Here is a 25,547-nt window from a genome sequence, read left to right as displayed (position 1 = left end):
ATTCTGAAGTTTGCAAGAACACCCCATATGTGTCCGTAAACTACTGTAGGGGCACGTGGTAGGGCGTAGAGGGAAAGGTGCGCCGTATGGTTTTTGGAAGGCAGATTTTGCTGGACTGGTTTATTTACACCATGTCCCATTTGAAGCCCCGCTGATGCACCCCTAAGAGTAGAAACTCCATAAAAGTGACCCCATTTTGGAAACTACGGGATAAGGTGGCAGTTTTGTTGGGACTATTTTTAGGGTACATATGATTTTTGGTTTATCTATATTACATTTTGAGGTAAGGTTACCAGAAATAGAAATTCTGAAATTTCATCTCCATTTGCCAATAACTCTTGTGGAACACCTAAAGGGTTAACGACGTTTGTAAAATCAGTTTTGGATACCTTGAGGGGTGTAGTTTCTTAGATGGGGTCGCTTTTATGAAGTTTTTACTCTAGGGGTGCATCAGGGGGGGCTTCAAATGGGACAAGGTGCCAAAAAAAAAAAGGCCATCAAAATCTGCCTTCCAGAAACCATAAGGCGTTCCTTTCCTTCTGCGCCCTGCCATTTGGTCATACAGCAGTTTACGACCACATATGGGGTGTTTCTGTAAACTGTGGTATAAAAGTAATAAATATTAAGTTTTGTTTGGCTGTTAACCCTTACTTTGTTATTGGAAAAAATGGATTAATATGGAAAATTTGCCCAAAAATTGCATTTTTTTTTTTTTTTTTACCGTGTTCATCTGAGGGGATAGGGGGTATTTTTTTAGAGCAGATTTTTACGGATGTGGCGATACCTAATATGTAAACTTTTTTTTTTTAGTTTTTACACTATATTATCTTTTTATAAAAAAAAACATTTTAGTATCTCCATAGTCTAAGAGTAATTTTTTTTGTTTTTAGCCGATTATCTTAGGTAGGGGCTCATTTTTTGCGGGATAAGAGGACGGTTTGATTGGCACTATTTTGGGAGGCATATGACTTTTTGATCGCTTGCTATTACAATTTTTGTGATATACAATGACAAAAAAAAACCTATTTTTTGCACCTTTCTTATTATTTTTTTTTGGCCGTGTTCATCTGAGGGGTTAGGGGGGGTATTTTTATAGAGCAGATTATTACGGACGAAGCAGTACCTAATATGTCTACTTTTTTATTTATTTTAGTTTTACTAAATAATATTTTTGAAAAAAAAAATTTTTGTTTTAGTGTCTCAAGTCTGAGAACCAGTTTTTTATCCAATTGTCAGTGGCTAAATTGGGATATAAATTTAGTACTCCATGGAAGTGTGGTACTCCCTGAAGCAACTGTCAATGCAGAGGCCCGGATGATCGGGGCTTGTGTCACACTGAGTAGTGGTGTCCTTCCGTATCCCCCCCCTGCGACACGCTCTGCACTTTTTTGGGGGTCCGTCCCTTCTTTCCAGTATGGGGGAACCACACCTGGAAAGTGTTGGCCAGGGACGATCCGGGCGCCTCCAGTTCCCGAGGTACTCCGGCCTGCTCTTTCCCGGTCAGAAAAGATCAGGTCCTTGAGGACTGCCTCATAGACCTGAATGAATTTCCCTGTGTTGCCAGCGCTCCGGGACAGCACAAAAGAGTTGTACAAGGCAACCTGCACCAAGTAGACCGCAACTTTTTTGTACCATGCCCGGGTTTTGCGCATGGCGTTATATGGCTTGAGGACTTGATCAGAGAGATCAACTCCTCCCATATACCGATTGTAGTCGACGATACAATCGGGCTTGAGGACCGTTGCCGCGGTACCTTTCACAGGGACAGGGGTGATGCCGATCCATGAATTGTGGACAGTACAAGGACATCCCTCTTGTCCTTATATCTGACCAGCAACAGGGTCTCACCCCTGGGGATAGGTACCTGGAGGGGGTGGGCAGGGAGGCCGTGTTGATTTTTCCGCACGGTCCCACAAGCGGACGTGGATCTGGCGGCGAGGGACTGGAACAAGGGGATACTAGTATAAAAGTTATCCACGTACAGGTGGTAACCTTTATCTAGCAGTGGGTGCATAACTTGTAAGTGTACCCTGAGGTACTCTCACAAAGTTTGTACAGCTTCACGCCATACCTCGCCCGCTTTGAGGGAACATACTGGCGGAAAATGAGTCTCCCCTTGAACGTAATGAGAGACTCATCAACCGCGACCTCCCTTCCAGGTACATAGGCCTGTACAAATTTGGCCCCAAAGTGATCGATGACCGGCCTGATTTTGTACAGGCGGTCATAGGCAGGATCACCTTGGTGGGGACATGCTGCATTATCTGAATAATGCAGGCATTTCCGGATGGCCTCAAACCGGGTACGTGTGATGGCCATACTGTAAAGTGGGGTCTGGTAGAGGACGTCCCCACTCCAGTAATGCCTGACATTAGGTTTCTTGACTAGGCCCATGTGCAGCACGAGGCCCCAAAATGTCCTCATCTCGGCTCCACTGACCGGGGTCCAGCCACCAGGCCTAGCCAAAAAGGAGCCTGGGTGTTGAGCAACAAACTGTTAGGCGTACAGGTTTGTTTGCTCCACCATTAGATTTACAAAGTGGTCACTGAAAAAAAGACTAAAGTAGTCATATTCAGTGAAGCCCACTGTGGAAATCTGGATTCCTGGTTGGCCTACAAATATCAGGAATCACGGGCTCAAAACGCTTTGGGGTACACCAGACAAGTTCATCGGTAGGGGGCTCAGGTGGACTTATCTGGTGAGCCGGAAAACTAGTACGAGCCCCAGAGCTGCTCGTACTAGGGTGGGCCACAGGGTCCCTAGCATGGCGCTCCCTTTGCTCCGCCTGGCGGCATCTCCGCCTCCTTGGGGACTCATCATCCTCGCTAGATGATGAGGAGAACGCAGATGACAAAAGGAAAGAAGGGTCATCCTCATCCTCACTAGGACTCTCGGAATCGGAGGCAAGCCGGGCGTATGCCTCCTCGGCTGAGAACATCCGGCGGGCCATAAGGGAGTGTGTGTCTGCGTGTGTGTGCGTGCGTGTAAATCTTTACACTGCGTGCAGAATTATTAGGCAAATGAGTATTTTGACCACATCATCCTCTTTATGCATGTTGTCTTACTCCAAGCTGTATAGGCTCGAAAGCCTACTACCAATTAAGCATATTAGGTGATGTGCATCTCTGTAATGAGAAGGGGTGTGGTCTAATGACATCAACACCCTATATTAGGTGTGCATAATTATTAGGCAACTTCCTTTCCTTTGGCAAAATGGGTCAAAAGAAGGACTTGACAGGCTCAGAAAAGTCAAAAATAGTGAGATATCTTGCAGAGGGATGCAGCACTCTTAAAATTGCAAAGCTTCTGAAGCGTGATCATCGAACAATCAAGCGTTTCATTCAAAATAGTCAACAGGGTCGCAAGAAGCGTGTGAAAAAACCAAGGCGCAAAATAACTGCCCATGAACTGAGAAAAGTCAAGCGTGCAGCTGCCAAGATGCCACTTGCCACCAGTTTGGCCCTATTTCAGAGCTGCAACATCACTGGAGTGCCCAAAAGCACAAGGTGTGCAATACTCAGAGACATGGCCAAGGTAAGAAAGGCTGAAAGACGACCACCACTGAACAAGACACAAGCTGAAACGTCAAGACTGGGCCAAGAAATATCTCAAGACTGATTTTTCTAAGGTTTTATGGACTGATGAAATGAGAGTGAGTCTTGATGGGCCAGATGGATGGGCCCGTGGCTGGATTGGTAAAGGGCAGAGAGCTCCAGTCCGACTCAGACGCCAGCAAGGTGGAGGTGGAGTACTGGTTTGGGCTGGTATCATCAAAGATGAGCTTTTGGGGCCTTTTCGGGTTGAGGATGGAGTCAAGCTCAACTCCCAGTTCTACTGCCAGTTTCTGGAAGACACCTTCTTCAAACAGTGGTACAGGAAGAAGTCTGCATCCTTCAAGAAAAACATGATTTTCATGCAGGACAATGCTCCATCACACGCGTCCAAGTACTCCACAGCGTGGCTGACAAGAAAGGGTATAAAAGAAGAAAATCTAATGACATGGCCTCCTTGTTCACCTGATCTGAACCCCATTGAGAACCTGTGGTTCATCATCAAATGTGAGATTTACAAGGAGGGAAAACAGTACACCTCTCTGAACAGTGTCTGGGAGGCTGTGGTTGCTGCTGCACGCAATGTTGATGGTGAACAGATCAAAACACTGACAGAATCCATGGATGGCAGGCTTTTGAGTGTCCTTGCAAAGAAAGGTGGCTATATTGGTCACTGATCTGTTTTTGTTTTGTTTTTGAATGTCAGAAATGTATATTTGTGAATGTTGAGATGTTATATTGGTTTCACTGGTAAAAATAAATAATTGAAATGGGTATATATTTGTTTTTTGTTAAGTTGCCTAATAATTATGCACAGTAATAGTCACCTGCACACACAAATATCCCCCTAAAATAGCTAAAACTAAAAACAAACTAAAAACTACTTCCAAAAATATTCAGCTTTGATATTAATGAGTTTTTTGGGTTCATTGAGAACTTGGTTGTTGTTCAATAATAAAATTAATCCTCAAAAATACAACTTGCCTAATAATTCTGCACTCCCTGTATTCAGTGTGTGTGTGTGTGGGGGCACGGGTGTTCGCAAACTCACCCTAAACCTAACAGACAAAAAAAAAAAATACTAACTAAAAAAAGCGCAAATAATGTGAAAAAAAAATAAAATAAAAATTCGAAATCGCTGATCAACCGTCCAAGATTGATCAGCGGTGGGGTGTGTGATGTGCTAACATTGGCCGGACGCTAAGAGTGCCGGCCACAGTCAGCGTACGAACACAAAAAAAAAAACTGCCTGCCCCCCAAAAAAGTTGTGGGGGGAGGGGGGGCAGGAGGGCAAGCTGCAGCATCCGTGGGGGGTCTAGGGTCACACAGCTGTGCTGTGGACCCCAGACACCCGATTTAGGGTGATGCAATCACAAACTGTTTTCTGTTTTTTTTACTTCCACTAACTTTCCCTTTATATCCCTGCCTAACCTAACCTTTCTCTAGCCTTTCCCTAAGTACCTGATTGCACAGATGGGGGGTGCTGGGGCACAGATGGGGTGCTGGGCACAGATTGGGTGATGCCTGGACAGATGGGGGTGCTGAGATCCGACGACGTGCAGCGCTCCTCGGGCTCCCGGACTGAAAAGGAGGAGGAGAGGAGCGCTGTTCTAATTTGAACCTCCCAACCCTGCAGCCGACCCATCAGAGCCGATCCTGAGAGGTGATGTTACATCACCTCTCAGGATCGCAGGATGGTGATTGGTGGTGTATGATCACACCACGATCAGCATCCTGTTCCGGGTTATCGGGTCCTCAGAGACCCGAATAACCCGGAAACGCAGCAAACCGCAGGTCTGAATTGACCTGCGGTTTGCTGCGATCGCCTACACAGGATGGGGGGGGAGCATTGGCCTCGGGTGCCGCGCGGTGGTGATCGAAAATACACAGGGCGTATTAAGTACCAAGACATCAGGGCGTACCTGTACGCCCTGTGTCCGTAACAGGTTAAGGAGCTGAGGTGCATCCCCATCTTTGCTTATCAGGCACAGCTCCATACATTTTACAGTGGCTGTACCTTGTACTGCATCTGACAGCTGTTCCAAGTGAATGGGATTGAACTGTAATACCAGGCAAAGCATCTACAAATTGCAGGCTTGGGAAACAATGAAGGGGACATGGGGATTCAGTTAATTAGTAGTGGTGTCTGGGGGTTGTACCCCACTGATCTGATATTGGTGAGCTATTAATTATTGTAGTCCCTGAAACACCCTTGGTTGATGCAAATGTTTTTCTCATTGTATGTTGTTCTGAGCCAATCTGATAAAACCCTATTCTCCCTTCCTGGGTTTCTCCCTCTTCCCTCTCACAGTGTGCATTCTTACATGAAAACTATAAAAGAGGCACTATGGTCTGCTGGAGGTGAGGGATTTGAATTTTCGCATTAAGTCAAGTTTTATGTACTTAAATTATTTGTGTTAAAATTTTAAAAAAAGCCCTTAAATGCAAAGACTGAAATACAGTACAGACCAAAAGTTTGGACACTTTCTCATTCAAAGAGTTTTCTTTATTTTCATGACTATGAAAATTGTAGATTCACACTGAAGGCATCAAAACTATGAATTAACCTTATGAGGAATTATATACATAACAAACAAGTGTGAAACAACTGAAAATATGTCATATTCTAGGTTCTTCAAAGTAGCCACCTTTTGCTTTGATTACTGCTTTGCACACTCTTGGCATTCTCTTGATGAGCTTCAAGAGGTAGTCCCCTGAAATGGTTTTCACTTCACAGGTGTGCCCTTTCAGGTTTAATAAGTGGGATTTCTTGCCTTATAAATGGGGTTGGGACCATCAGTTGCGTTGAGGAGAAGTCAGGTGGATACACAGCTGATAGTCCTACTGAATAGACTGTTAGAATTTGTATTATGGCAAGAAAAAAGCAGCTAAGTAAAGAAAAACGAGTGGCCATCATTACTTTAAGAAATGAAGGTCAGTCAGTCAGCCGAAAAATTGGGAAAACTTTGAAAGTAAGGGCTATTTGACCATGAAGGAGAGTGATGGGGTGCTGCGCCAGATGACCTGGCCTCCACAGTCACCGGACCTGAACCCAATCGAGATGGTTTGGGGTGAGCTGGACCGCAGAGTGAAGGCAAAAGGGCCAACAAGTGCTAAGCATCTCTGGGAACTCCTTTAAGACTGTTGGAAGACCATTTCAGGGGACTACCCCTGGAAGCTCATCAAGAGAATGCCAAGAGTGTGCAAAGCAGTAATCAAAGCAAAAGATGGCTACTTTGAAGAACCTAGAATATGACATATTTTCAGTTGTTTCACACTTTCAGAGAATGTTTATAAAAAGTTCAGACCGCGCGTATAATAAATATAAGGTATAAAACAGGTTATTTTCTCTTCCTCCTTTCAAAAAGGTACTGAGGTCTGCAGATCTCCTACTGATGGATATCCTGCAACTTACAAAGAAAAACAATAGGGTAGCTCCGTATGGTTGTACTGCCCTGTGGTGCACAGATTGTACTTACACGGCACTCCACCAATCACAAGCGTATTGCAGATTTCCTCTGCAAACTAGTTGGTTCTCCGCAGTGAAGATACACGCTCACACGCTGGTACAAAGGGCTCAACCACGGACTTGATTACAGCATACACCTGGTGAGTCTGCTGGGATTCCCAACTTCTTTTGGTTCAAAATTTTCTGTGGATACAAGTTGCTCCCACCATAGTGAAGCTCTATGATAGGATCTACCCTATTGTTTTTCTTTGTAAGTTGCAGGATATCCATCAGTAGGAGATCTGCAGACCTCGGTACCTTTTTGAAAGGAGGAAGAGAAAATAACCTGTTTTATACCTTATATTTATTATACGCGCGGTCCAAACTTTTTATGTACATTCTCTGACAGTGTGATCGACCCCACAACACTCCTCGGACCTGCAGCAATTTTTGCGGACTGGTGATTAAGTATATATTATTTTACAGTTGTTTCACACTTGTTTGTTATGTATATAATTCCACATGTGTTAATTCATAGTTTTGATGCCTTCATAGTCATGAAAATAAAGAAAACTCTTTGAATGAGAAGGTGTGTCCAAACTTTTGGTCTGTACTGTATATTTTGGTTTTGCCACTAATACATAGCAAAAATGGCTTTAGAAAAGATAACAACACTGCTGAACGGCAAACATATATTTTCTTTTTACGGTAACACATACCGCAAAAGGCTTTCAATCATATAACTGCACCGCTGACTGGCAAATATATTTTTGGTTTGCCACTAATACACAGGAAAAATGGCTTTAAAACAAATAACTGCACCGCTGACCAGCAAATATATATTTTCTTTTTGCGGTAATACACACCACAAAAGACTTTGAAAGATATACGGTAACTGCACCGTTAAACGGCAAATATATTTTGGTTTTGCCACTAATACACAGCAAAAATGGCTTTAGAACAGATAACAGCACCACTGAACGGCAAATATACACTGCCTGTCCAAAAAAAAAGTTGCCAATTGTATTTAACTAAGCAAATATTTATGAGCCTCCTATTGGATAATTACTGCATGGGCGATTATCTTTCAGCTGGCAATAAGTTATTTAACCCCAACTGGTGCAATGAGTTGCTTTTCATTTCATAAACAACCATGCGAAAGACACATCTCGTGGTCGTGGAAAAGATATTAGTCTGTTTGAGAAGGGTCAAATCATTGGCATGCATCAAGCAGAGAAAACATCTAAGGAGATTGCAGAAACTACTAAAATTAGGTTAAGAACTGTCCAACACATTATTAAACACTGGAAGGATAGTGGGGACCCATAGTATTCGAGGAAGAAAGTTGTCGGGAAAAAAATCCTGAATGATCGTGATCGGCGATCACTTAAACGTTTGGTGAAATCAAATCGAAGAAAAACAACAGTAAAACTCAGGGCTATGTTTAATAGTGAAAGTTAAAAGCATTTCCACACGCACAATGCAAAGGGAACTGAACAGCTGTGTAGACGTAAGAAAACCACTAATCAGTGAGGCAAACCAGAAAAAACTGCTTCAATTTGCTAGGGAGCATAAAGATTGGACTCTGGAGCAATAGAAGAAGGTCATGTGGTCTGATGAGTCCAGATTTACCCTGTTCCAGGGTGATAGGAGCATCAGGGTAAGAAGAGAGGCAGATGAAGTGATGCACCCATCATGCCTAGTGCCTACTGTACAAGTCTGTGGGGGCAGTGCTATGATCTGGGGTTGCTGCAGTTGGTCAGGTCTAGGTTCAGCAACAGTATGTGCTCCAAGAATGAGGTCAGCTGACTACCTGAACATACTGAATGACCAGGTTATTCCATCAATGGATTTTTTCTTCCCTGATGGCATGGGCATATTCCAAGATGACAATGTCAAGATTCATCAGGCTCAAATTGTGAAAGAGTGGTTCAGGGAGCATGAGACATCATTTTCACACATAGATTGGCCACCTGAGAGTCCAGACCTTAACCCCATTGAGAATCTTTGGGATGTGCTGGAGAAGGCTTTGTGCAGCAGTCAGACTCTACCATCATCAATGCAAGATCTTGGTGAAAAATGTATGCAACACTGGATGGAAATAAATCTTGTGACATTGCAGAAGACTTTCGAAACTATGACACAGAGAATGCATGACATAATCAAAGCTAAAGGATTTTTTTTGGTGGCGACTTTTTTTTTTGGACAGGCAGTGCATTTTGGTTTTGCCACTAATACAGTGTAGAAAACGGATGGAAAAGCTGCTGGCCTGGTCTGAGAGAGCGATCTTTACTAGCCACAGGAATGAAGGCGGCATGAAAGGAAGGGGTTGCGAAAAAATTACTGGGGGAAGGCAGCCCCATTCAAAAATTTGCTGTGGGGCCCAGTCATTTCTAGCTACTCTACTGACGCCACAAAAGGCTTTCAATCATATAACTGCCCCGCTGACTGGCAAATATATTTTTGGTTTGCCACTAATGCACAGCAAAAATGACTTTAAAACAGATAACTGCACCGCTGACCGGTAACTATATTTTTTCTTTTTGCTGTAATACACGCCACAAAAGGCTTTAAAAGATATACAGTAACTGCACCGTTAAACTGCAACTATATTTTGGTTTTGCCACTAATACACAGCAAAAATGGCTTTAGAACAAATAACAGCCACGCTGAACGGCAAATATATTTTGGTTTTGCCACTATTACACGGCAAGAATGGCTTTAAAACAGATAACTGCACCACTGACCAGCAAATATATATATTTTTTTTTTTACGGTAATAAACGACACAAAAGGCTTTCAATCATATAACTGCACCGCTGACTGGCAAATATATTTTTGGTTTGCCACTAATACACAGCAAAAATGGCTTTAAAACATATAATCGCACAGCTGTCCTGCAAATATATTTTTCTTTTGCCACTAATAAGCAACAAAAAGTGCACTTCACCACTCAACAGCTAATATGCTCTTTTCTTCCTACTAATAAAAACCAAAAAATGTTTTAGAACATATAACTGCACTGCACAAGGACAAATAAGATGTAGAAATATTTACTTGTAATAAACCCTATTAATGCCTGTATTAAACAGCACTAGCACCCTAATAACAAGAATGGTTTGCTGGAATTACAGAGCCGTATAATTTAAAGCCACCAGAAAACTTAACCTTAAAAGAATATATGAGAACCCTATAGCTCCCAAAATACCTCCTATCCACCTTGAAGGGAAACGACCTATGAGTATCGGCCCTCTAGGTTTCAGCATCAATGCTAACTTTAGCGATGAGGAAATCTCTTGCCTTGAGGCCTTGACAGATTCCGTGTTGAGGGATCAGGCACAGGATATTGAATGCATTGCGTTTACAGGGGGCATTCGCTCCACCTATTGTCCCCCCTTGCCCGCCGGCTCTAGCATTGACCTCTTCCAGCAAAGAGTGTTGGAAGAGGTTAAGGCTTTGGTATATCCCCGTGCTGAAAATAATCTCACAGATGCAGAGAAAAAAGCCTTAAAGTGGCTGAAAAATAGAGAGGATCTAGTGGTGAAGCCGGCGGACAAGGGGGGTAATATAGTGATACTGAGCAAGTCTTACTATGTTTCCGAAGCACTTAGACAATTGGATGACAGACAGGTGTATGAGAAATTATGTACTGATCCCACTTGGAAAATCCAAAATATTCTGCGCAGGTTTTTACATACATACGTAGAGAAAAATGTAGTATCACGCCAGCAGGCAGAAAAACTGCTTCCGACTTTTCCGAGATGCCCCACCTGGTATTTTTGGCCTAAAATACACAAGTCACTGACCCAGCCCCCTGGGCGACCTATTGTCTCTGGGACTGGGTCAGTGACCGAACCGGTGTCCAGGTACATAGACTGGCTTTTGAGACCTATTGTTAAGATGATACCCTCACATTTGAGGGACACGTCGGACCTCCTCCGGTCACTGACCGATATTCAGTGGCAGGAGGAGTTCCGACTTGTGTCCCTCGATGTGGAGAGTCTCTATACCCGGATCCCTCAGGATAAGGGCATTGAGGCAGTGATGGAAGTCCTACAGAACACAGATAGAAGTCAGGACTTCAAGATGTTCATCACGGAAGGCCTGAAACTAATTCTCACTAACAATGCCTTTATGTTCGGAGATTCCTGGTATAAACAAAGGGTCGGTACCGCGATGGGGACCCCAGTGGCGTGTACTTTTGCCAATCTGTACCTGGCCCGGTTCAAAGACCGTTTTGTGTACTCGAGTTCTAATCTATTTCTGAAATATATGCATGCCTATTACAGATTCGTGGATGATGTTTTCATCATATGGTCCAGCCACGAGGCACATTTCCGGGCTTTCGTGGATTACTTGAATACACAGAATGACATGAACATGCGATTTACTTACCAGTTTGGGGGCAATAAAATCGAGTTTCTGGATGTAGTGGTATCAGTGGTGGAGGGGGAGTTGGTGACGGAAGGTTTTCGCAAGCCGACCGACGCCAACTCCCTCCTCCATTTCTCCAGCTATCACCCAAGCACAGTAAAACAATCAGTGCCATATGGCCAATTCAGAAGACTTGCGCGTATAAATACCACCTCAATGAGTTATGATAAACAGGCGCAGGATCTGCGCGTTAGGCTGAGACGTAGAGGGTATCCCCCAGACTTGTTGAATCAAGCTATGACAAAAGCGTCACAAGTACATCAGACAGAAGTAAGGGAGGGTAAACCCTCAATAAAAGGGCCCCCACCCTTCGCCTTTTCCTTTAAATTCAGTCCTATGGCCGATAAGATAAAACAGGTCATAAAGAAAAATTGGAGTATCCTAGTGAGGGACGATTCCCTAAAACAATTGAAAGATATGAAACCAGTGATAGCGTTTAGAAGATGCCATACTATACGCGATCAAGTGGTAACTAGCCATTTCAGAAAAAAACGTCTCACATGGCTGTCTGAACAGAGACCAAAAGGGAATAGGAGTTGCAGAAGCTGTTCCTTCTGCAGCTTCAATTCCCAATTACAAGTGATCTCTGTTGCAGGGATAGAGCATAGGGTTTTTCCACTTATTACCTGCCGCAGCAAATTTGTGGTTTATATAATTTTATGTAGATGCGGACGCTTCTACATCGGAAAAACTATCCGCTGCTTATTTGAAAGATTCTGCGAACACCTAAACTCCTTAAAAACAGGAAAGGGTGTTCCGCGGTTAATAGATCATGTAAACAGGGCACATAGTGGAAATCCCAATGTGCTGACTTTTGCCGGCCTTGAAGTAGTTAACCGCACTGAAAGAGGTGGTGACAGAGAAAGGGAGCTTCTGAGAAGAGAAACTATATGGATCCTACGCACGGATGCATTGGGAACGCTGGGACTAAATGAAAAAATAGATATGAGCGTATTTTTGTAATGAACCACTCTTGCTTATTGTATTTTCGTATTTTGATTTGTTCTTATTGGTTTATGTATGTTCACATATGCACCTTACATCATTGAAGAGGTCCCGCCTGACTGAAATCCCTGCCCTCCCTCTTGAGAGGCCAGGTGTTGATTACTTAGTAATTAAGTAAATTACTGCGATGATGCGGCTTCCTGTGCACTATAAGAAGGTGCCGTGACCTCTTCAGTGTTGGAAAGCCAGAAGAAGCGCATACATGCGCGAAACGGCTGTCGCTTACTTGCTGCTGTATCTGCAACCCTTGTACCCCCCTCCTGCCATGGAATAAAGTTACCTGCCTATCAACGGTGAGTGCCGCTCGTTTGTTCTCTTTTTCCTTTTATCATATATGCTCACTGCAGCTACAAGCTGAGCACCTCCGTGAGGCACCACTCCTCGGCAGTCGCATCCTGACAATTTTAGGTTTGGTGTAGTGCCACTGGTTATCTGCTCTACATTTTACACAGAGCCGTATAATGGCAATTTGGATCCCCAGTCAGTGCTGCAAGGTGCAATACGATTGTTCCTATTACCCAGGCTTTAACCTCTCCTACTGAACCCTTTTCAACATAAAAGTTGTGGACTGATTCCTCCCTATCCTTTTCCTACACCTTATTTTTCGCTGCACTGGTAAATCACTTTTTCTGCACAACTAAATAGTTTTTTCTACACTGTTCTGAGCGCCTGTAGACGTCTCTCCCTGCACTCAGTACACTGGTAAATGGCAGAATATTAGATGGCTGCCGCTATTTATAGGGCTATGACATCACAGGGCTGGCTGGCTGCTGATTGGTTGCATGCATGCATGGCATTGTGGGTAATCTCTCGTTCCTTGCTCCATGTCCTAACACATGCAGCAGCCATTTTAGGAAAAAATATGATTCGCTACTACGAAGCGTGAGTAAATTCGTCGTCAGCTTTGATTGCTCATCTCTATACATTATATATTTATAATGTGAGCTCTGCGCTGCGATTGGCCAGCGCTACAGCCTAGGAAAAGGAGACGCCCGCAGAACAAGGGCAGACTCTGCCTACTATAACCAAACCCCCGAACATACCGGAGGACATAACGGGAGAACGGAGCGGCGCCCAGGGATAATAGTAAGTGCAGTGAGATCCCTGGGCGCCGCTGTATATGTCATGATACTTAGTTCACAATGTCAGGATCGGTGAAAGGTCCTCTTTAAGGACCAGGCCATTTTTAATAAATCTGATATGTGTCACTTTATGTGGTAATATCTTTTTTTAAATGCTTTTACTTATCCAGGCCATTCTGATATTGTTTTCTCGTCACATATTGTACTACATGACAGTGGTGGAATTAAGTAAACAAATTTCATTTATGTTTATAAAATACAAAATTTACCAAAAATGTGGAAATATTAGAAAATTTGCATATTTCAATTTCTATACTTTTATAATATATATAATTTTATAATAACTCCAACAATAGTTATTACTTTACATTCCCCATATGTCTAATTCATGTTTGGATCATTTTGTGAATTTTATTTTTTCGGGACGTTAGAAGGATTAGAAGTTTAGAAGCAAATCTGGAAGTTTAGGTCTGAAGTAACTTTACGAGGCTTACATAATAGAAACCACCCAAAAATGACCGATTTTAGAAACTACAACCCCTCAAGTTTCAAAACTGATTTTACAAACTTTGTTAACCCTTTAGTGTTCCACAAGAATTAAATGAAAATAGAGATTTAAATTTTTTGGCAGATTTTCCATTTTAATCTATTTTTTCCAGTAGCAAAGCAAGGGTTAACAGCCAAACAAAACTCAATATTTATTGCCCTGATTCTGTAGTTTACAGAAGCACCTCATATGTGGTCGTAAACTGCTGTACCGGCACACATCAGGGTGCAGAAGGAAAGTCATGCCATATGGTTTTTGGAAGGCAGATTTCACTAGGATAATTTTAAGTTGCCATGTCACATTTGAAGCCCCCCTTAAGCACCCCTTAGAGTAGAAACTAGGGTTGTCCCGATACCGATACTAGTATCGGTATCGGGACCGATTCCGAGTTTTCTCGGCGTACTCAGCCGCCGATACCCCGCCCCGATACATAAATAGAATACTATGGGCGTAACTATGGGCGGGGCCCGGTGCAATCACTGTACTCTTACACCGGGCCCCGCCGCTCACCGAAGTATTTATAAACGAGAATCCTTATCCCTGTTGTTAAGTTGAACTAACGCTGCCCTCTCCCATGTCCCCCCTGTATCCCCACAGCAACTTACTTAAGCTTCCATAGCAGGCAGAGCAGACGGCAGCAGTAACGTCACTCACTGACTGTAGAGCGCCTGCTCCGCCCACTTTATGAGTGAAGCAGGCGGAGCAGGCGCGCGACGTCAGTGAGTGACGTTACTGGTGCCGTCCGCTCTGCCTGCTATGGAAGCTTAAGTAAGTGCTGTGGAGATACAGGGGATACAGGGGAACATGGGAGAGGGCAGCGTAGTTCAACTTAACAACAGGATAAGGATTCACGTTTATAAATACTTCGTGAGCGGCGGGGCCGGTGTATTGGGGGACACTGTTATGAGGGGGATCTGTGGAAGACATATAGCAGTGTCATCCACAGATCCTCCCCATAACAGTTCCATCCACAGATCCCCTATAACAGCACCCATCCACAGATCCCCACCAAATAACAATGCCATCCACAGATCCCCCATAACAGTGCCATCCACAGATATCCCATAACAGTGCCATCCACAGATCCCCCATAACAGTGCCATCCACAGATCCCCCATAACAGTGCCATCCACAGATCCCCATAACAGTGCCATCCACAGATCCCCCATAACAGTGCCATCCACAGGTCCCCATAACAGTGCCATCCACAGATCCCCCACATGACAGTGCGTCATCCACAGATCCACAGATCCCCAAAACGGTCACATGACATTTAAAAAAAGTATCGGTATTCGGTATCGGTGACTACTTGAAAAAAAGTATCGGTACTTGTACTCGGTCCTAAAAAAGTGGTATCGGGACAACCCTAGTAGAAACCCCAAAAAAGTGACCCCGTTTTGGAACTACGGGATAAGATGGCAGCTTTGTTGGTACCATTTTAGGATACATATGATTTTGGTTGCTCTATATTACACTTTTTGTGAGGCAAGGTGAACAAAAAATAACAGTTTTGCACCGTTTTATTTTTTGCTATTAACGTGTTCATCTGACAGGTTAGATTATGTTTGATTGGCATAATTTTGGGGTGCGTATTACTTTTTGATCACTTGGTATTACACTTTTTGTGATGTAAGGTGACAATAAATAGCTTTTTTACACCGTTTTTTATTTTTATTTTTTTACAGTGTTCACCTGAGGGTTAGGTCATGTGATATTTTTATACAGCAGGTTCTTACAGATTTGGGGATACCTAATATGTATGCATTTTTTTTTTTTTTAAGTTTTACACAATAACAGCATTTTTTGTGGGATGAGATGACAGTTTGATTGGTATGATTTTGTGGTGCTTATTCATTTTGATTGCTTGGTATTACACTTTTTGTGATGTAAGATGACCAAAAAATTGCTTTTTTTTACACTTTTTTTTTTTTTTTTACGGTGTCACCTGAGGGGTTAGGTCATGTGATATTTTTATACAGCCGGTCAATACGGATGCGTCGATATCTAATATGTCTACTTTTATTTTTCCCATATATTTACAATTTTATTTTACTTTATTCAGAGAAAAGGACGCTTTTTTTTTTTTTTTACTTGAAACATTAAATTTTTTTTGTAAAACTTTCTTTTTTTAACTCCTTATTTTTTGGCCCACTATGGCACTTCAACATTTCAGGGTCTGATCCCTGTTTCAATACAGCACAATACATCTGTATTGTGCTGTATTGAATGGTCAGTGTCTTACACTGTAAGACGCTAACAGTTGCCTAGGAGACCCAGCCCTGGGGCTGGATCTCCTGATCTTCCGTAGCTGGCAGTCCTGATGCTTGTTCAAGGCATCGGGGCTGCCATAGCAACCACCAGGTCCCCATCACCGCAACACGGTGACCCGATGGGGATGTACAAGCTACCGCAAACCCCCTGTATGCCGCGGTCAGTGTGACAGGGGGTTAATCCGCTGGCATCAGTGTTTTCACCAATGCTGGAAGATACAGCAGGGGCCCGGCTGTCCATATCAGCCGGGCTAGGCTGCTGATCGCGGCAGCACGTGTGGGGCAGCGGGTTAACACTGGGACGAGAATGCTCGTCCTAAGGCGTTAAGTACCGGCCAGTTAGGATGAGCATTCTCGTCCAGGGTCGTAAAGCTGTTAAGGATGGTGAGAGGCACCCAACTGTCAAGTCAGACCATTCAAAATCGTTTACATCAGCGTGATCTGCGTGCTAGATGACTACAATGGTACCTGACCGTAAGCACAGACGTCATCCTCTTGCATAGGCCAGGAAGCATCTACACTGTATGAGGGACCAGTGGGCCTCAGTGTTGTTCACTGATGAAAGTCGATTTACACTAATTTCATCGTCACATGGACGACAATGCGCCACCTCATCGAGTTTGCATCATTAGGGAACGGCTGCTTGAGACTGGGGTACCTCAAATGGACTGGCCTGTCACTTTCTCCAGACCTGAATCCCATTGAAAACCTATGGGATCAGCTGAGTCACCGTTCAGAGGCTCGTAACTCTTTACTCCAGAACCTCAATGACCTGAATTGATGCCATGCATCAGCAGACAATAAGATGACTTGTGAGCAGCATGAGACGTCGTTTTCAATGCCTTGATGCTCAAGGCCACATGACAAGTTATTGAGACATTGACATTTTTTGTGGGGTATTACCCACCACTATTGTTGCTTTTGCTTCAATGAATAGTTTAAGATGAGGAAATCCCATTGCATGTTCTTCTTAAATGCCCTACTTTCATGATATAATATCACTGTAAGGTGAACATTTTAGGTTTTCTATAAATTTCACCCAAAAGCCAAATATCCCTAACTTTTAGTGAGTAGTATTGTGTATATATATACACTGCTCAAAAAAATAAAGGGAACACAAAAATAACACATCCTAGATCTGAATTAATTAAATATTCTCTGAAATACTTTGTTCTTTACATAGTTGAATGTGCTGACAACAAAATCACACAAAAATAAAAAAAATGGAAATCAAATTTTTCAACCCATGGAGGTCTGGATTTGGAGTCACACTCAAAATTAAAGTGGAAAAACAACACTACAGGCTGATCCAACTTTGATGTAATGTCCTTAAAACAAGTCAAAATGAGGCTCAGTAGTGTGTGTGGCCTCCACGTGCCTGTATGACCTCCCTACAATGCCTGTGCATGCTCCTGATGAGGTGGCGGACGGTCTCCTGAGGGATCTCCTCCCAGACCTGGATTAAAGCATCTGCCAACTCCTGGACAGTCTGTGGTGCAACGTGACGTTGGTGGATAGAGCGAGACATGATGTCCCAGATGTGCTCAATTGGATTCAGGTCTGGGGAACGGGCGGGCCAGTCCATAGCATCAATGCCTTCGTCTTGCAGGAACTGCTGACACACTCCAGCCACATGAGGTCTAGCATTGTCTTGCATTAGGAGGAACCCAGGGCCAACCGCACCAGCATATGGTCTCACAAGGGGTCTGAGGATCTCATCTCGTACCTAATGGCAGTCAGGCTACCTCTGGGCGAGCACATGGAGGGCTGTGCGGCCCTCCAAAGAAATGCCACCCCACACCATTGCTGACCCAATGCCAAACCGGTCATGCTGGAGGATGTTGCAGGCAGCAGAACGTTCTCCACGGCGTCTCCAGACTCTGTCACGTCTGTCACATGTGCTCAGTGTGAACCTGCTTTCATCTGTGAAGAGCACAGGGCACCAGTGGCAAATTTGCCAATCTTGGTGTTCTCTGACAAATGCCAAACGTCCTGCACGGTGTTGGGCTGTAAGCACAACCCCCACCTGTGATGTCGGGCCCTCATATCACCCTCATGGAGTCTGTTTCTGACCGTTTGAAGCAGACACATGCACATTTGTGGCCTGCTGGAGGTCATTTTGCAGGGCTCTGGCAGTGCTCCTCCTGTTCCTCCTTGCACAAAGGCGGAGGTAGCGGTCCTGCTGCTGGGTTGTTGCCCTCCTACGGCCTCCTCCACGTCTCCTGATGTACTGGCCTGTCTCCTGGTAGCGCCTCCATGCTCTGGACACTACGCTGACAGACACAGCAAACCTTCTTGCCACAGCTCGCATTGATGTGCCATCCTGGATAAGCTGCACTACCTGAGCCACTTGTGTGGGTTGTAGACTCCGTCTCATGCTATCACTAGAGTGAAAGCACCGCCAGCATTCAAAAGTGACCAAAACATCAGCCAGGAAGCATAGGAACTGAGAAGTGTCTGTGGTCACCACCTGCAGAACCACTCATTTATTGGGGGTGTCTTGCTAATTGCCTATAATTTCCACCTGTTGTCTATCCCATTTGCACAACAGCATGTGAAATTGATTGTCACTCAGTGTTGCTTCCTAAGTGGACAGTTTGATTTCACAGAAGTGTGATTGACTTGGAGTTACATTGTGTTGTTTAAGTGTTCCCTTTATTTTTTTGAGCAGTGTATATATATATATATATATACATGCAAAAGTATGTATATTGTAATTTATTTTGCTCCATTATATTTTGATTACTAAATAAAGTACATTTTTGTGATTGCTAAATAAATTTGACTTTTGCTGTTTTCCCAGTGTTCTGGTATACAGAGATGTATCTGTAGATGCAAGTGCATTGTACAGGAATACTAGTAAATGTTTTTAGTTAGAGAAATTCCATCACCTAAAAACTGTGAAGTCTGTGGCTTAGCTAGGAAGTTTTTTTGATTCTGATACAGAAGGTCCCTGGTTCGAGACCCAAAAGTAACAATTTGGCTAAAAGTTTTTAAATACACTATATAATGCTCGAGGAGCTAATTACATGGGGGAATGACTTATTTTAACCCTTTCTCTACCTGCGCTATGCATGTACAGTCTATGGGAGCAGCGATCAGATGATCACATGTTAAAATCCTCTGGAGTGACTATAAAATAAGTAAAAAAAAAAGAAATTAAAAAATGTTTTTAAAACTATAAATAAATAAAAAAATGTATAAAAATTCAAATCAGTCCCTTCCCCATCTTAATAACAAAAATAAACAATAAAAAATGAAGATCCTTGTCATGGTTCTATACAAAATGCCCATACTATTAAAATCTAAATGTATTTATTCTTCATAATGGAAAATAAATCAAAACAGTGTATTTGCAGGTTTTATTTGTTGTTGCTTCATCTCTCAAAAAATGAATAAAAAATTATCAAAAAGGAATATTCCAAAATGATATTAATCAAAAATACAGATTACATTGCAAAAATCCTGTCTAATTGGCTTGGCCACACTTTCTGCCAGTTTGGCTGCACCTATAGCATGTGGCCACTTTTACATTTTTTTTCCAGGGCAAATTAAAAACCTGAAAATGGCTGCCTGTTTGTCTAATTGCTGTGTCTGTGATAGACATGTTCTACCACTACAGTGGCTGAGCTCTGAACGGCTTCTATGCTTAGGACCTAAATATAGTGCCTAATAGACAAGTCAGTATTGCCCTACTGAATGGCTGTCAGGCTGACAGGCATTATGGGCAAGCCTGCTAACCAGGGCCCCACCCAGTGTCATATTATCCACCATCTTCATCTCCTTTGCCCCATCTACCTCATCAGGGTACTGAATTTGTTATCTACAATGGCAAGCCCTATAAAATCACCAAAACTTTGGCTTTGCTTCGAAGTAAAATTCTTTGGAAATTTTATAATGCAACCGGTTTGTTTAGAATCGATTCACTGATCTCTATAAATACTGTTATAATATTCTTGTTTTTATCCAGAAGCTGAAAATCAATCCGAAGTAGCCAAACTTACATGTGTGTGCCTGTAAAATATCACTGCTGCTGCTGTGTTTGGGTCAATTCACATGTTGTGTTCAGATGTAATGGCCTATCCTGAGGTCCCAAAAAACCCTTACATTTAGGGCTCATGCACATGACCGTATGTAGATCCACTGCAGATCCTTTTTAACTACAGTTGAGCAAATCTGCCTATTGGCAGGTTCGGGGTTTAAGTGAATTACGTAATATATTCCGTTCTCACGGAATTCCTAACATAATTTAATGCCGGCATGCCTAAGGGAATGCTTTAGAGGCATTCCTTTTTGCATGCCATCATAATACAAGTCTATGGCCAGCAGAACGGAACCCTCGGAGCTGGGCCATACACTTGTACTATGCGGCATGCCGGCATTGAAATACGTGATGGAGAACAGAATCTATTACGTAATTCACTTAACCCTCCTCTTATGTTGGGGTCAGAACCGACCCGTTTTTCAGGTTTTGAATGTCTAAGTATCACATAAATTTGTTTATTGCATCAAGATTTTTTACTTTGTCAGGAACCTCTATTTAACCACTTCAGCCCCCAGTGCTTAAACACCCTGAAAGACCAGGCCACTTTTTACACTTCTGACCTACACTACTTTCACCGTTTATTGCTCGGTCATGCAACTTACCACCCAAATGAATTTTACCTCCTTTTCTTCTCACTAATAGAGCTTTCATTTGGTGGTATTTCATTGCTGCTGACTTTTTACTTTTTTTGTTATTAATCGAAATTTAACGATTTTTTTGCAAAAAAATGACATTTTTCACTTTCAGTTTTTAAAATTTTGCAAAAAAAACGAGATCCATATAGAAATTTTGCTCTAAATTTATAGTTCTACATGTCTTTGATAAAAAAAAAATGTTTGGGTAAAAAAAAAAATGGTTTGGTAAAAGTTATAGCGTTTACAAACTATGGTACAAAAATGTGAATTTCCGCTTTTTGAAGCAGCTCTGACTTTCTGAGCACCTGTCATGTTTCCTGAGGTTCTATAATGGCCAGACAGTACAAACACCCCACAAATGACCCCATTTCGGAAAGTACACACCCTAAGGTATTCGCTGATGGGCATAGTGAGTTCATAGAACTTTTTATTTTTTGTCACAAGTTAGTGGAAAATGATGATTTTTTATTTTTTTTTTCTTACAAAGTCTCATATTCCACTAACTTGTGACAAAAAATAAAAACTTCTATGAACTCACTATGCCCATCACGAAATACCTTGGGGTCTATTCTTTCCAAAATGGGGTCACTTGTGGGGTAGTTATACTGCCCTGGCATTCTAGGGGCCCAAATGTGTGGTAAGGAGTTTGAAATCAAATTCTGAAAAAAATGACCTGTCAAATCCGAAAGGTGCTCTTTTGGAATATGGGCCCCTTTGCCCACCTAGGCTGCAAAAAAGTGTCACACATCGGTATCTCCGTACTCAGGAGAAGGTGGGGAATGTGTTTTGGGGTGTCATTTTATATATACCCATACTGGGTGAGAGAAATATCTTGGCAAAAGACAACTTTTCCCATTTTTTTTATACAAAGTTGGCATTTGACCAGATATTTATCTCACCCAGCATGGGTATATATAAAATGACACCCCAAAACACATTCCCCACCTTCTCCTGAGTACGGAGATACCAGATGTGTGACACTTTTTTGCAGCTTAGGTGGGCAAAGGGGCCCATATTCCAAAGAGCACCTTTCGGATTTGACAGGTCATTTTTTTCAGAATTTGATTTCAAACTCCTTACCACACATTTGGGCCCCTAGAATGCCAGGGCAGTATAACTACCCCACAAGTGACCCCATTTTGGAAAGAAGACACCCCAAGGTATTCCGTGAGGGGCATGGCGAGTTCCTAGAATTTTTTATTTTTTGTCACAAGTTAGTGGAAAATGATGATTTTTTTTTTTTTTTTTTCATACAAAGTCTCATATTCCACTAACTTGTGACAAAAAATAAAAACTTCCATGAACTCACTATGCCCATCAGCGAATACCTTGGGGTCTCTTCTTTCCAAAATGGGGTCACTTGTGGGGTAGTTATACTGCCCTGGCATTCTAGGGGCCCAAATGTGTGGTAAGGAGTTTGAAATCAAATTCAGTAAAAAATGACCTGTGAAATCCGAAAGGTGCTCTTTGGAATGTGGGCCCCTTTGCCCACCTAGGCTGCAAAAAAAGTGTCACACATCTGGTATCCCCGTACTCAGGAGAAGTTGAGGAATGTGTTTTGGGGTGTCTTTTTACATATACCCATGCTGGGTGAGATAAATATCTTGGTCAAATGCCAACTTTGTATAAAAAAATTGGAAAAGTTGTCTTTTGCCAAGATATTTCTCTCACCCAGCATGGGTATATGTAAAATGACACCCCAAAACACATTCCCCACCTTCTCCTGAGTACGGAGATACCAGATGTGTGACACTTTTTTGCAGCCTAGGTGGGCAAAAGGGGCCCATATTCCAAAGAGCACCTTTCGGATTTGACAGGTCATTTTTTCAGAATTTGATTTCAAACTCCTTACCACACATTTGGGCCCCTAGAATGCCAGGGCAGTATAACTACCCCACAAGTGACCCCATTTTGGAAGAAGACACCCCAAGGTATTCGCTGATGGGCATAGTGAGTTCATGGAAATTTTTATTTTTTGTCACAAGTTAGTGGAATATGAGACTTTGTATGAAAAAAAAAAAAAAAAAAAATCATCATTTTCCACTAACTTGTGACAAAAAATAAAAAATTCTAGGAACTTGCCATGCCCCTCACGGAATACCTTGGGGTGTCTTCTTTCCAAAATGGGGTCACTTGTGGGGTAGTTATACTGCCCTGGCATTTTCCAGGGGCCCTAATGTCTGGTAAGTAGGTAAATGACCTGTGAAATCCGAAAGGTGCTCTTTGGAAGTGGGCCCCTTTGCCCACCTAGGCTGCAAAAAAGTGTCACACATCTGGTATCTCCGTACTCAGGAGAAGGTGGGGAATGTGTTTTGGGGTGTCATTTTACATATACCCATGCTGGGTGAGAGAAATATCTTGGCAAAAGACAACTTTTCACATTTTTTCTATACAAAGTTGGCATTTGACCAAGATATTTATCTCACCCAGCATGGGTATATGTAAAATGACACCCCAAAACATATTCCCCAACTTCTGCTGAATACGGAGATACCACATGTGTGACACTTTTTTGCAGCCTAGGTGGGCAAAGGTGCCCAAATTCCTTTTAGGAGGGCATTTTAGACATTTGGATACCAGACTTCTTCTCACGCTTTGGGGCCCCTAAAATGCCAGGGCAGTATAAATACCCCACATGTGACCCCATTTTGGAAAGAAGACACCCCAAGGTATTCAATGAGGGGCATGGCGAGTTCATTGAAAAAAAAAAATTTGGCACAAGTTAGCGGAAATAGATTTTTTTGATTTTGTTCTCACAAAGTCTCCCTTTCCGCTAACTTGGGACAAAAATTTCAATCTTTCATGGACTCAATATGCCCCTCAGCGAATACCTTGGGGTGTCTTCTTTCCAAAATGGTGTTATTTGTGGGGTGTTTGTACTGCCCTGGCATTTGAGGGTCTCCGCAATCATTACATGTATGCCCAGCATTAGGAGTTTCTGCTATTCTCCTTATATTGAGCATACGGGTAATGAGATTTTTTTTTTCCGTTCAGCCTCTGGGCTGAAAGAAAAAAATGAACGGCACAGATTTCTTCATTCGCATCGATCAATGTGATGAAAAAATCTCTGCCAAAAAAAGAAAAAGGAGGGGAAAGGCGTCTGCCAGGACATAGGAGCTCCGCCCAACATCCATACCCACTTCAGCTCGTATGCCCTGGCAAACCAGATTTCTCCATTCACATCAATCGATGTGGATGAATAAATCATTGCCGGGATTTTTTTTTAATATATACAAAGTGTTTTGCCAAAGTATATGAACACCGCCACCTCCTCAGCTCATATGCCTCGGCAAACGTATCTTTTACTGCAGAGGAGAAATCTCGTCTTGCAGCGCCGCATACACCGACTTGCGTGTAATCTGACAGCAGCGCAATGCTTCTGTCCGAATGCACATCAGTGCTGCAGCTAGTCGATCGGTTGGTCCACCTGAAAGGTAAAAAAAACAAAACAAAAAAGAAAAAACCAGGCCGCAAAGCAATAACTTTATTAACTGTTGAACAGAACATAGAAACTTTTTTTAAACTTTTTTAACTGAACATTTAACTTTTTTACTTACCGTATTTTTTTTTTTGTTTAGTTTTTTTTACCTTTTATAGAACAAACCTCTCCTTCCCCATGGGACAATGTGCAAAGCGCAAATCGCCCAAAGATGTGGCGAAGTACGTTATGCACTTTATCCCAGGTGAAAGGAGAGGTTTGCAGCAGCTGTGAGTGAATGGGCCCTAATAGCCCTGTGTGCCTGTCCTGGTGAGATGTGATCCCTATGCTAGGTGTACCTGTGTGTGGTACTTCCGGAAACACTCTCCATAGCATAGGGCAGGGTGGTCAGCACAGTCAGGACAGAAATAGCGGGTGTCACGCCTTATTCCACTCCTGCTACAGACACGACATCTTTTTCGGGGTGACGGTTGGGTTGAGGTACCAGGAACGACACTGGGGAAATGTCGCTCGTGTAGACGGCTAACTACACTGGTGGATGGGGCCACGGAACCTCCTGGGTAAAGGAGGTTCTCGATGATCTCTTCCTGGAATTTGAGGAAGGATCCTGTTCTCCCAGCCTTACTGTAGAGAACAAAACTATTGTAGAGCGCCAATTGAATTAAATATACAGACACCTTCTTATACCAGCGTCTGGTTCTGCGGGAAACTAAATACGGAGACAACATCTGGTCATTGAAGTCCACCCCTCCCATGAGCGCATTATAGTCGTGGACACAAAGGGGCTTTTCAATGACACGGGTTGCTCGCTCAATTTGGATTGTCGTGTCTGCGTGAATGGAGGAGAGCATGTAAACGTCACGCTTGTCTCTCCATTTCACCGCGAGCAGTTCTTCGTTACACAAGGCAGCCCTCTGCCCCCTTGCAAGACGGGTGGTTACAAGCTGTTGGGGGAAGCCCACGCGACTAGTTCGCGCGGTGCCACAGGCGCAAATCCGTTCTAGAAACAAATGCCTAAAGAGGGCCACACTTGTGTAGAAATTGTCCACATAAGATGGTACCCCTTGCCGAATAAGGGTGACACCAAGTCC

This window comes from Bufo bufo, chromosome 2 (genome assembly GCF_905171765.1).
Source record: "Bufo bufo chromosome 2, aBufBuf1.1, whole genome shotgun sequence".
Taxonomy (NCBI): domain Eukaryota; kingdom Metazoa; phylum Chordata; class Amphibia; order Anura; family Bufonidae; genus Bufo; species Bufo bufo.
This window is presented reverse-complemented; position numbering follows the sequence as displayed.